Source organism: Charadrius vociferus, unplaced genomic scaffold (assembly GCF_000708025.1).
Source record: "Charadrius vociferus isolate BGI_N301 unplaced genomic scaffold, ASM70802v2 scaffold472, whole genome shotgun sequence".
NCBI classification, from domain to species: domain Eukaryota; kingdom Metazoa; phylum Chordata; class Aves; order Charadriiformes; family Charadriidae; genus Charadrius; species Charadrius vociferus.
The window spans coordinates 3,306,587-3,321,054 of record NW_009647735.1 but is presented as its reverse complement, the minus strand read 5'-3'; positions in this window follow the sequence as shown (position 1 = coordinate 3,321,054).

Here is a 14,468-nt window from a genome sequence, read left to right as displayed (position 1 = left end):
AGTGGACAAGGGAAGATCAACTGATGTCATCTACCTGGACTTGTGCAAAGTGTTTGACACCGTCCCACATGATATCCTGGTCTCTAAATTGAAGAGACATGGATTCAACAAATGGACCACTCGATGGATAAAGAACTGGCTGGACGGTCGCACTCAAAGAGTTGTGGTCAATGGATTGATGTCCAAGTGGAGAGCTGTGACGAGTGGTGTTCCTCAGGGGTTGGTACTGGGACCTGTACTATTCAACATCTTTGTCGTGGACATGGACAGTGGGGTTGAGTGCACCCTGATGATACCAAGCAGCTGGAGAGCAGCCCTAAGGAGAAGGACCTGGGTGTGCTGATTGACAAGAAGCTCGGCATGAGCCAACAATGTGCAATCGCAGCCTAGAAGGCCAACCGTGTCCTGGGCTGCATCAGAAGTGTGGCCAGCAGGTCAAAGGAGGTGATTCTGCCCGTCTACTCCACTCTTGTGAGACCCCACCTGGAGTACTGCATCCAGCTCTGGAGTCCTCACCATAAGAAGGACATGGACCTGCTGGAGCGTGTCCAGAGGAGAGTCACGAGGATGATCCGAGGGCTGGAGCACCTCTCCTATGAGGAGAAGCTGAGAGAGTTGGGACTGTTCAGCCTGGAGAAGAGAAGGCTCCGGGGAGATCTTATTGCAGCCTTCCAGTACCTAAAAGGGGCCTACAGGAGAGCTGGGGAAGGACTTTTTACTGGGGCATGTAGCGATAGGACGATGGGAAATGGCTTCAAACTGGAAGAGGGCAGGTTTAGATTAAACATTAGGAACAAGTTTTTCCCTTTAAGGGTGGTGAGGCACTGGCACAGGTTGCCCAGAGAGGTTGTTGAGGCCCCATCCCTGGAGGTGTTCAAGGCCAGGCTGGACGTGGCCTTGGGCAACCTGGTCTAGTGGGAGGTGTCCCTGCCCATGGCAGGGGGGTTGGAACTTGATGATCTTCAAGGTCCTTTCCAACCTAAACCATTCTATGATTCTATGATTGTGAGCACAAATCAGACTTGTGTTTGCACAACTAACACATTTTAGTCTGGAATTTCTGGGGCAAAATTTTGTATGAATGACCCATGGCATCTGTATGTGATTGTTCTGTGCCCACTAAGTAATTCCAGCACTTGTGCATGTGTTGTACTTTCTGCAGAAATGAAAGTCAGTTGAATAGCTTCTTAGAAGTGTTAGACTTCCTCCATGTGCACAAATAAGCAATATAAAGTATGCTTGGCAAATGTGTTCAACACTTCCCACTTGGGTCAATGGTACTATGTTGGGTTCGTGCCAGTTCAGACGTCTACAGCAGGCTCTGCTTTGTGATACAGAAACATCTTGTTAGAGATTTCTATGCCCATCAGTTAGATGCAGCAATAAAAGAAGTTGCATTAAAGGAATTCTGCAATTTATCTGTACACAGGCAGTAAATACACCCAGGTTTTGTGTAGATGCAATAGTTTGGGTACGTGCAGAGGGATCCATCAACATGTTGGGCATTCAGAAACCCATGATAACAGTGGAAATCTTGTACTTGTGGTAGCTTTATTAACTCTAATAATTCGATTTCCAATAGTAAGCATTTAAGTAATGTATTTTCATTCAGGGGTGCCATAAGATTTCACAGGTAACTTACAACTATTTAAGAAAATGTTTAGGTTCAGATCTGACCTTTTATGTAAGAAATAAAGATTATTTTTTTCAGTCCAAATATGTGTATTTTTAACACTACTGGAAAGTTTAGTTCATTTATAATAAAAAAAATCCATCCTGCTCATCTGAAATGGAATAACTGATTTTTAAGCCAGGACTGAAAATAATCATATATGTATGAATGTCATGAGTGTTCAATTTATCGCCATTAGGCACTGGATAAGGTGAGAAGAGTATTGAATCAGACAAGCCCCCAAAGGCAATAAACAAACAAACAAAACCAAAACACCCAAAGCAGCAGACATGGGAGAATCCCAACAGACAAGAACTGCAAGAATTCAGTCTTCCTCGGTTTTACTGTTCACACAAGTATTGTTTTTTGAAGGTCTCTATCAGTAGGTATTTGTCAAAAGTCAGCACAATAAAGCCTTTTTTTCCACTTAGTTTTGAGTCTCAAGTACAATAGACTGAGATAATCAGAGGTACCAAAATGACAAAAAAAAAAAAAAAAAGACATTTATGGTGAAAGTTCTTGTGTTCCTCTTACAGCTAGAGTGGTAGTGAAACTATCATGGAATATAATCCAAAGAAGGCTCTGCTGGACCAGTTCATTTTGGCAGCTACATCTGGGATGATTCCAGAGCAGCTCATCTTTTATTCAAAGAAAATTTGAAAAGGGATTTGACTTGGCATAGTGTCTCATCTATAGAACAATGAAAGCAAAAAAGTAAATAAAAATAAATGCAACAATAAAGGCATGTCAAAACACTAAGCCACACTAAAAAAAAATGCATAAAATTGACAAACAGAAAGAAAGATGAAATAATAGAAAAAATAATGGGGAAAAAATAGTAGAATAAGTGAAATAAAAGCAAGTAGGAAATTACATGTCAGAAAAAGAAGTGCAATAGAAAGAGGAAACAGAAGAAACGATGTGGAGAGAGCAAATAAAGCGGAACAATATTGAAAATCAATTTAAAAGTGAAAAATATATGATTTGTTGGGGGTTTGTTTCCCTTGAAAGAATTTAAAAACATTATATCTGTTGTTGGAGGTCTAAACTGAAATGGTTTTGTTTTATTTAGTAACGTACAGATTATTTTTGCCTAGACAGTAAGGAAAATACAAAGATAATTCTACCACTTAATCACTAATTGTCATTAAAACCGAGACGGTTAAAATATCCAGTGAAGCCTTGGCTGATTTTAACAAAGCTTATGCCTTTGAAATCATTGAAATTAAACATTAAAAACAGTGATGTATATTATTTTTGATACTTCTATCATAATGCAAACCATTAGTCTCTTTCTTGTTGGTTATTAAAATATGCTAAATGAGATGAAAATTAATAAATGAACTAACAAATGAGCAAAATATGAAGATCCACTTGAGCATCATAACTGTGAAATCTTGTTGTCGGAATTCCAGACTTTTAACCTAAGTCTTTTGCTACTTAATTGCTCTCTGTAGTCCCTCTCTTGCAATAAAGTTAGACTTTGCTAGCTGCAGCATTAAATGCAGCTTAGCGTGGACTGGGAACACTTTCCTTTTGGTACCAAGAGGAATCTTGGCCATAGGAGCACTAAACTAAGCACAGGTAATTTAGCCTGCATCTAGGTGGATTTTGCAGCTAACTCTGAGCTCCCAGTATCCTGGCCAGGCTCCGGGTCAGAGGCACACAGTACAGGGACACTGAACTGGCACTGTTTGCTCCAGAACTGAACTTGGAGCTGGCTGCTTGGAGCAAAATTTGGGAAATTATGGCTACTGTGAAGCAGAAAGGTAAGTAAGTCTGTTATCATGGGTTTTCAGTGCTTTGCTATCTTAACCTAAGAATTCTAAAATAGTGTATTCCAATTGACTAAAATAGTGTGTTCCAATGCCAACTCATTTGGAAAAGGCTGTTCTTTGTCTCTGTAAACACCTGCTCTTGTATGGGTCCAATAGGGATAAACTCTTTATCAGAAGTCTAAGCTCATTTAGACTTGCAGGGAAAGCCTCAGTAGAAAAGAAGGTTGCCCAAACCGTGGAAACTCATCCTGCAATAGTAGAAGGGTTGAATCAGAAAACACTTGCTTAGGGCTTGGAACTAAAGCACGTTTTTGTAAAAATCATTGGCAACAACAGTTGTGAAAACTTTGAGATTAGGTCTAAGAAATTCACCTGCACTACACAGCTAATTTGAGGGAAGAGAAATAAGAAGTTACTAATGGGGACTGAAGTTACGGTATTTAAAAAACAGAAAATGAGAAGAGAGAGAAATTGATTATGCTTTTTGGTATTATTTCTTACATGCTTCACTGCAGATGTTTTCACAGTTAAAGAGTATGTTACATCCCATGCTTCTGTTACAATTTTGTAAATAATTTTGTAAATTATGCTGATATTTGTAGTTAGGGATTTAAACATTTTTGATATTTCAAGTGGTTCTGCAACTTCCGTAGGTTATCATGTAACTGAGCTGAGAATATAAGTACAGGTGAATCTGCCTCTTCATAGATGTTAGAAATACTTGTGCAGATACTTTTGTCTCTTAAATTTGGCTTATACCCTTCCCACCAAAATCTATAGGAATTGTGCGTGTATATAGAAGATATGGCAGATCCCTGAAGTTTTCTGCTGGTGAGACATGGCTGGAAGTCCAATTGGTAATGGGTTGAGTTTCCTTTTGAGGACTAGCAAGGAATGAACCTGCTCATACCCTTTTGAGTGCTGCGTATGGTTTCTGTGACAGTCACATAAGAGGCAAGGAGTTCTTCATGTTCCACTTCTTACAGAATCATTTGCATTTTCACTGTCAGAGAGTAAGATAATCTCAGTTTTAAAACAGCTTAAGGCTTATTATCATAATTCAAATCGTTTTACTTCACTTGAAGATATATTATGGCTTGACAATATTCTTTCCTAACTTTGGCTTCTTTCCTCATGGTGGAGTTAAAATTCAGAGTACTTTTAAGCTCCAGATGAAGCTGCAGCTTCCCATTATTGTGGATCAAACACTTGTCACAAGCAATGAAAGCAATGCTGCATTTTCCTTCAGGTGGAAGAGAAGCCCTCGTCTGACAATTTTGTGACTTCAGCATGAGGTCCCATCCCATCCAGAGCCATTCATTTCTGGGCCATGCTGCAGCGTAGTGCTCCCTCAGTTACACTAACACAACTGTTTATGGAGTCATGTTGTGAATTGGATGAGCAAACTCATCTGGGTTAAAACAAAACAAATAAAACCCCTGCAAAATAGGTAGAAGGGGAACACTTATAACTGGTGTTGCTTCTGAAATCCCTCTGTTTTCAGCCATGCTTTGAACTCCTGTCTTTCATGTTTATCATGGGCTTACTAGTTCTTTGTGCTCTGGGATGGCATCCATCATCCTTTTTTCTGAGAGCATATTGTTAAAATCATGGGACCCTTGCAAGGTTCCCAGTCTTCACCTACATCTTCACCTGGTGGCCCATGCATGCGCTCTGGTGCTTTCTTTAACGGCTACATAATACAGCTTCTCTCCCCCACATAAACATCCCACTGTTGTTTTTTATATCCCAGTACTGCTGAAGTGATGTTAAGTGAACTGTTAAGAATGTTAATTTAGTCATACGATCAATAGCAATTTTTGTGGACAATATGGTATTGAAAGCAGTTAATACATGGACTAAATAATTACATTTCTAACCACTAAACACTGTGGAAAAAATAATGTGTATATACAGAAAAAAATGCACCCATCTTCAAGTCCTGTTTCAATTTCTTAGCACATTAGAGCATTTTTTAAATCTCATCTAGTGGTCTTCAGAAAACTTAGGATTCTTCTGTGGCTCATTTTGCCATCTACTCTTGAATCTGGTAGCTTTCTTCTCAAGTACAGGCAATGTTTCTGCTTATAAGCACGGTTTGGACCATAAGACTCAAATATCACACCTACAGCCATATTCTATTTAAAAATTATAGTCTGTTAGAGTTTGGAGGAATCCATAAGACTCATTCACAGTTGAGCTGTCTTGCCAGAAAGTCTCTTTTTTTCAGATTAAATCCGTTTTTTGAACATTGACAGCTACAAATAACTCTCATCCAAAGGCATATGCTAAGATATAAGTCTTAAACTTTTGGGCAGAAATATATGAAGGATTTGTGAGGTCACATAGAGATACGTAAGTAGAAGAGACTTGCAGTCTGTCAAATCACCTGAGATTTGTAGGTTGGACTCTACTGAATCAAAGTAAAATTCAAAAAGCTGCTGAAACTGTATTCGTGTCTCTTTGATCCCTGCCCACTATTCAAATTAGACTAATGGTTTGTCTAAGTTCTGCTGAATGTTCGATATAGGCATTTATAGTCTGCACAGACAATGTGAACAATAAACAACTTCATTAATAATTACATAAAAATTATTCCCATGTAAGCAGATTCTTCCCCATCCGTACTCATTCCGGTTATTGGGAACAATGCAGTGTTCAATTTGCTAAACAAAAATAGCTACTTATTATGGTGGGAACAAGATGCAGATTGCATTAGGATGGCATTTCATCTTATCTGTTAGAGCTTCTGGGATTATTCTTTCCTTCTCCCATTTCAAAAGGAATTCATTATGCTGTGATGTGCAGCAGGAGTACAGCTCCCTTTATAAAATTATTAAGCTGCTTTACAATTAAAATTGCCATCTTTTGTCCTGTTACTGTTGTTTATAAGTGAGAAGAAAAACGGAATGCTAAGTAGAATTATTGTAAAGTGCACGCTTATTCTCCAGGAGTGTATTTTCTATTTTCTTATGAAGTACTGATGTTGCTCTAGTGTGTATTATTAATCACATATTTTATTTATCTCAGAATAGTAGAAGTCCCCAGTTGGGACTGGGAGTCCTACTGTGAGATTGCTGCACACACGTGTAGCAATAAAAGAATAAAAGGGATCCTGCTTCAATCTGTACAGAAGGTTACTACCAGCACCATTAAAGGCCTCCTTTCTGCTGGCTTCACAGTGTGACGGCTTCATTCTAATTTTGTTAATAACAGTCTTTAACTGTCACAAAGTCCACGTGGAGCAATTGCTGCATCCAATTAAAACACGATTACTAAACGGCAATTGATTTTGCTAAAAAAAAAAGAAAAATAACCCAAACCCTCTTGTATTAATTCTTGATGACATCATAACCCAGTACACAAAACAGAGCTTAATTTATTGGATCTTATCAGAGGAGATCTGAGAGGGAAGTTCAGTGATTGCTTTCTGCCTCACAAAGCATTCCTAAGTGGGACTCTCCTAAGTTTCACCGTTTACACATGGAACAGTTGAAGGCTCTAGGAAGGAGACATTGATTAAGATAGTTGTAATATGTTGATGGCAGTTACCTCTTCTGTTCTCATTCATCTAATCCAAAAGGAACAGCACTACACACCCTAATGCCAGGGATGTGAAAGAAAGATTTCTGAGGCTGAATCCAGGTGAAACTGAGATGATACTGATAGTTACGAAGCATCAGTGGGTTAATTTGGTGCTTTTTTTTTCTTCAGGATAAAGTAATAGTAATGAAAATATCAAGTAACTGATGTAAAATTCTGAATAAATAATGAAAAAAATGATGATTGGTAATTATATAAAATGTTTGTAGTCTGAAAAACCTCTGGATTACTTGACAGGCTGTGTATTGGGGTTTAATAAATAGAGTGTGAAGGAAGAAGAATATAGATCACATGGTCCAAATGTGGAGATACATCCTAGAAACCTCTGATTTTAAAATAGACTTCAGAGAATCATTGTCAATACTAATTAAACATGATGTGATAGTGAGATGGATTAATTTTGTAAGGAATATCAAGAAAGAGCAAAGTATGCCAAATGAAAAGGTGAAGGCTGGCCTTGGTTCAGTTACTCATTCCGGTCTTCTGTTCAATGTTTCATTTGGGCTGTTGGCGAGAGAGAGTGACAATACCTAGAATGCATTACAGGAAAAAATTGCATATACTAAATTCTTCATCTTGTACACTGTATATGATGAACACATGCCACACACTGGTGATCGGCAACAGATACTACATTTTAATTCAGCATTAATTAAGTGATGACATTGAGGTGATTAAAACTACATTATATTCTGATGACCCTTTGTTAAAGGAAGCCGACTAACAAACAAAAACCCCTAGAGGTCTAAGATGTGAAAGCTTCAAAGGTTGGTAACATCTTAAGTTAACCAGATATTTCAGTCAAGGGTTATTTTTTGGTTTTATAACAAGAGTGTATAGTAATAGCAATAAATACATGCAGTCTTTATTAGTAACGTGGCACACTGATGTAGAGGGTAAATACATCATCAGGTTTGGAAGTGTGCTTCATTAATCTTAACAAACTTAAAAGTGATGAAGGATAAAATCTGTCACACCTCTTTAAGATTAATTTTAACTGCATGTGAATATTATTGACTGCTACACTTAAGCACAGAAGTCCTCTCTGCAGGAAACAAACATCAAGGACAATACCTATATAATTTTTATATACTGTTTTGTCGATATGTCTGACCTGTAATCAGACAAAGACCATTTCTAGGAACAAAAGTACATTTAGTTTCTAGCCTCATCAATCCTCAGCCTATCTAATGAGATGTCTAACGTGAGTTTGAATTGATACACATTTTTATTGCCTCAGAGCTAGACTGAATTCAGTCTACTCACTTTCCCAGGTAAGTGATTTGCGGTTAGATGGCAATGATTTTAAATCAGTGGTTTTGCAGTTGTAGTCTAGAAGTAGAAATTCTTACACTTTTTCAGTATCCTATCTTTTCCTCAGCGTTTTTAAAAATAAATAGAATTCTGAAATGATTTTAGCATAAGCACATCATTGCTTTGTTGAAACATTATTGTCCGTGTCAAAGAAGAGTTGGTACCACCTGGGTGTTAATTTGCTCTGCAGAAAAGGTATGCTTGGTATTGACACATTCAGTCAGTATTTTGTGTTGCTCTTTGCAACATTCACTTTTTGGTTTTATTTGTTTTTGTTGGGCTTGTTTGGCACAAAGAAAGACAAATATTGGTCAATAAAGTGGAAGCAGAGTTTAACAAAGGAATTACTCTGGATTAGGTACACTAAATTGTTACCAACAGCTGTTAATTTCTTATGTAGTAAGTATTTTCTGTTTTATTTTCTGCTGTCTGATGCTGTTCTTTGTTCCTTCATTAAACAGATAATTTGCATTGAGAGTTAGATGACTGACCTCTACTAAATAAATCATAGCTATGCATGTAGATATATTACACACTTGACATACATGTATTTTTCCATACAGTATTATAATCTCAAAGAATTCTTTTAGTAGATCCACTATTACACTTTTTGTTTCATCACTAATGAGAAATTTAATTTGAAATGGCCAGAATACAACAAGTTATAAATTCTCATTGAACATTGTCTCTTACAGCAGTTTTAATATTAAAATGATTTCAGGTGACTGTGATAGGCTTTTGGCAGGATACTGGTCTGTATGTCTGTATTTCTGAGTAATCATAATATTTACATTAAATAATATTTTAGTTTTGATTTGAGGTGTAGGTTCCATAAACACTATAGAATTTTTTTTTCCCCAGCTTTTTTTTTTTTGAGAGAGAGAGAGTGAGTGAGAGAAAGTTGGCAACTTTCTGCTACTGACATACTAGTTCGGCTGTTAAAATAAACTTACACTATTACTTGGAAAGACATGATTGTATATGCATACTATACCATTCATTACGTGAGGAATTATGTAAGATTATAGCTGAGTTTTTGACCAAAGCATACGAAAGTATTATCACAATGATCTGCTAAGGATTAGATTTTTTAGCAGCGATGAGAAGAAGGAAAAAAAAAACAAAAAACAAAACCAACAACCAAAGTGAAGGCCATCTGCTCCTACAAAGTGAATAGAGATCTGTTGTCTTGGGAGTGTTCACATTTATTTCAGCTCAGGAAGGATGGGATCTGGAATCTATCATACAGTCGGGTTCATGTAATTTTCTGGAGAAGGAATTTGAATAGGACATGTACAGTTACTGAATTTGTGCAATTACCGTATTTGTGAGAAGGGCGATAGGGTCTGTGGAAGGCAGTAGTGTTAGTGCGTAGTAGGATCTGGATCAATGCAAGAGCTATCTTTGGAGGAAGTGCATTGCAATACTGAAATCAGGCCCCAGAAATGGTTTCTGTGTAACCACATGGGCTGTATCGTCTCTGTGAATTCCCAAATGAAACTTTCCTGCCAGTTCTCTATTTCTCAGCAGAATAGAAACTTGGTAGTGTGTTTTCAAGCACATTTGTTTCCTGCATTTGAATATTCCGGTGTAAATTCTTGCTCTTTGGAAGAGACGTGGTTACCTACTTTTGCTGAGCAATGGATTTATAGTTGTATCATTTCTAACGATGTTATGTCAAGGCTGCAGAGTAAAAAAGAAATGGCAAAGATCTAACAAAGTCTTATGATTGTTTGTGACTTCTAAGTCAAAGTCTTGTCACGAGATGCAAAAGGAGGAAATGTCACTTGCATGGTAATTTTACCTCGAGTGAAAAGTGGGCTCTTGGTATTTTTAGCACATAATTGGTAGAGCAGAAACATTTAAGAGATTATTCTGGACTATCTTCTTGTCAACATTTGATTTTTGAAGATTTGGTTATGGAATTTCAGTATTTTAATTTTCTGAGAGTGTTTCTTTTCCTTTCGCCACAGATCCTAAGCCTTACACGTACACAGCTGCTTAATGTTCCTGGACGTAACACAACTGATGCAAACAGATACATACAGTGAAAAAAAGTAGGAGCCATCACAATGTTCTTCTGATTTCTAGTTCTACCTGCATTTTGGGGCAAGAGGCGGACATAGGCTCAGGATGCATCTTGCGCTAGATTACCTGTCAAGAAAGATTCCAGTGAGACCACCATGTTCATGGTGGCATCCCTGTGACAGTGGAGTTTTCCTCTGAAGCAGAACTGTAGGGCAAAATAGAGTGTGCTTGCCAACAACCAATATGAAGGCAAAGTAGAATCAAAATAATTAAGGAATGCTTTGGACTGTCATTCTGTTCATGGCTTGGGAGAATGATGTTGTATCCTACATGCCTCAAATGCAGCTTTCACTGTTGGTCATATTCAACTGGGATGTTTCTCAGAGAAAACAGATTATCAGTGACACTGTTCTTTCTCCTGTAAAGAATGTTTCACACCACTGCAGGGTCTGGTGGCATGGAAATGTGCAAATCTATGAGGAGACGGTCACATTTGTACTTCAGGCTTTCACGAGCTATGCAGTGAGAGAGTTCCCTGGAAATGTAAGCAGTGTGCTGCGGCACAGCAGCTGCTCCATGAACTCCCTTTCGTTTCACAGTTTTGTGAGATGTTACATCCGGAATTCCTAAAATTCTGATGAAAAAATTTGATGCTTTAACATCTAGTTTTCTGTTTTGAAACATTACCATAAAATCAGGTAGCAGTGGTATCTCGGTAATACCTTTTCTTGAGAGGAAAAAAAATAATCCATGTTTGCCCAAAAAGCTATGCTTTTTTTTAAGGAATATTTTGTGCTTAAAAAATGTCTTGGGCAGCTCTAGGAGCAAACCTACCCCAAGTGCTTTTGGAGAATAAGATTTGTTTTTACAATAAAGCCACACAGTTAAATGCAAAGATCCAGTCGGAAGGACCAGAATGGATTGGTAGCTGAACAATGAATCATTGAAATGCCTGCAAACCCCTTGTCCTAATCTGCATACGAGACAAACATAAACAAATGCTTTTATGGATAGTTGGTTGTACATTCAGTGTAGTTTCATAGAGCCTTACAGATTAGAGAGTCTTCTAACACCTCTTGAATACATTTGACTGATGAGTATACCATACTTCTGCCCAAGCATTTTTGTAGGATTCATAAGTCACAAGTTTTTCTAGAAGATGCACAAGAAAGGCCATCATCTGGAAAGGAAAAGTCCATGATTACAGCATTGAAAAATTACGGCCTACTCGGTTCTTTGGCACAGAGACATTACTATTGAAAGTCATGTAGCTTCCTGAGACCTACAATGTAATTTTCAGATTATAATTTAAGAAATAGAAAGAAAATTTGAATTAAACCTAAGCATAGGAGCCGGGAGACATTATGAACACTGTAGCTATTAATTCTCCACACAGAAAAATAAATAAGACAAAGACTTTAATTACCTCTCTTTGGGGTGCATTTGACATTCCCCCTCTGCCACAGCATGATGTTGCTCGTTTTCTGGGCACGTGTCAGACCACCTCTGCTTTCAGCAATGCAATTTCCAGTGATGCTGACTGAGAAGAACCACTGTGGCTTTAAAATTAGTGTCGTCTTATTTGTCTTTTCAAGTTCATTTATGTCAGTTGCCACTGGAGCCAGAGTGCAATCTCTTTTTAATCATTTCTTCATTCCCCCTTGAATGGTCGCACTATAGCCGGCTAGAAACTGAGATGAAAAACTCTGCTTAATTTGCTTGCCTTTCATCAGGAACTTCACTTGCTACAGAGCCACTCTATTAGACCACAGATGTCAAGGCAGCTCAAGACATTAGCTGTCAAAGTAACTCTCCATAACCACCTGCTATTTACATGCAAAACATGCCTCCCTGTTGGGACTAAAACTGTAAACACATTTCTAGGAGAAAACTGGCTTAAGCTATGACAGAAACTTTTTCTTTTTTGCTTTTATGTGATCTGGAAAAAAGTTCCTTTGCTGTCAAAATGAATACAAGATGCCCCATTTGGGAAGAACTCTTATTGCTTTAAATGCTTCCACAAAACTACTTTGATTTTACTTTTGAAAAAGGGTTAGAATTTATTTGTCTCTCTTCACTTCTGTCTACCCCATAGCAACTGTGATTACATGCAAATAATAAAATCTGATTGTCCTGACTTGCAGTATGACAGAATCACTGTTTCTGCTGCAATACTAATAGCTGGTTATTTATACCTTTCTGCTAATTCAGCTCTGAATGATGCTTTAGAAGGTCAGCTTCTCATCCATCTGTGACTGTTCGCTACTCAGCTGAACATGTAAGGTGCCTGTTTTCTCCAAATCCACTCAACAGCTACTGAATGAAAGATAAGCCTTTTGGTTCCTTCACCTCGGTTCATTCCTTCATCCGCAAGGCACGTTAAAAAATAAGACCTATTCCCCTGGTAGCATGAGCCTGGGGCCTAGAACTCTTGACAGTATTAATGCCTTTTGGTGATCTGTGGTCTAGAGATGTTTGCTAACACCATATGGATGTGGGTAGATATTCTGTGACAACTTCTGCTGGTGAAACTGGTTGAATAGCGTAACTTGATTAAACAGATGTCCAGTTCAGAGGCCATTTAATGTTTTAAGTTCTTACTTATGACAGTAGCACAAATAAGGTAGTGGTGTAACGGAAAAGTTGCAGAACTAAGCAGAGAACAAATATAGACCTATTAGCTTTTGCAAAGAGATCATTATTTTTTCTGAGAGGAACTGCTAAAGTGTATCTTTAGACATCGGTAGTCATCTAACTGTGTAAGAAAGTTCATTATTCAGGATTTTCAAGATCTTATCCTCCTGATATGAGAATTGGGTGTATTAGAGAGGCAGTAGTCGCTGCATTGGCATCAGGTGGAATTTCATCAAGATTAAATTTATTCCAGTACATTTAGAAAGTAATTATTGCCACAGAAATGCTATGCCAGTCGAATATTTTTTCCTTTTAATATGGAGCCCAAAACTCTGAGTTATGTCAGGCTAAGTTGGTGGTTTTAATGTTACAACTCTCTCGTCCTTTATTCCTTATATATTCTGAATTTCAACTCCTCCTTGAGATTGAAAGGGGACATGGAGAAGAGCGTATAACTGTATTACTGGAAAGAAATCTGTGTATGGAATCCCAAGCAGGCAACTTCTTAACGAAATTGAGGATATTTCAACTATGCAGAACTCAGTTTGTGCAGAAGGGTAGATTAGGTGACCTATTAGGAGTTTTTCCATTTCTGATTTTATGCTTCTGAGAATACAGTGCTTGCCACCAATGCCTGAAAGTCATTATTCCAATGTTCCTTTTCTGCTGATGAGAGAAACGCCCCTCAGAGATTTCTACATGTTCTTGGCATCTAAGAGATGGCAAATTAGGCAGGGAAAATGGGAGTAAGTTAAAGGATATTGTAATGCCTAAATGGAAAAATAATGGACTCCCATATCAGAATATCCCATCTACCTACAAAAACCTGAAAGGGTATTTTGATATGACTTTTTTGACTCATTTTCCTCCTGTGTGTATTATGAGTAGAAAATGAGAATGATAAAACAAATTTGAAGGTACGTAAATAAAACAGCAACCTGTAAATTAAAACGATCAGTTCTGGCAGTGCTGCTGCATACATTTCCTGCTAGCTGCTGCCGCCCCAGCCTGCAGAAGAAAGCTCTCCTGGTTGGGAGTGAGAAGGCAGACTGTCCAGGGTGCCTGCAGCACAGCTACTCTCTTCTTTGGTGGAAATCGGGCAGCACCTGCAAATGACTGCAACAGCAGAGGATGGAAATTTGGGACTGCCCCCAGCAAGTTACGCAAAGGGCTTACTGCCTAAGGAAGCAATAAAGAGTACAAACTTAGTCAAGGCTAAATACAGATGACAGGCCTGTGCACTCCAATTAAGAGTCTGAATACAGAAAGATGGCTATTGCAAACATAACCATTTGTTTCCAGTTATATCTTTTAAGCCAAAGGCAGGAGGTGGTTTTTTTCCTGATTTTATGAACAGAAGACAAAAAAGGAAATGCACCTTATAGCTGTGAGGTTGCATATATTATATTTTGTAGCATCCCTTAGCAAGGAGAAAGCTA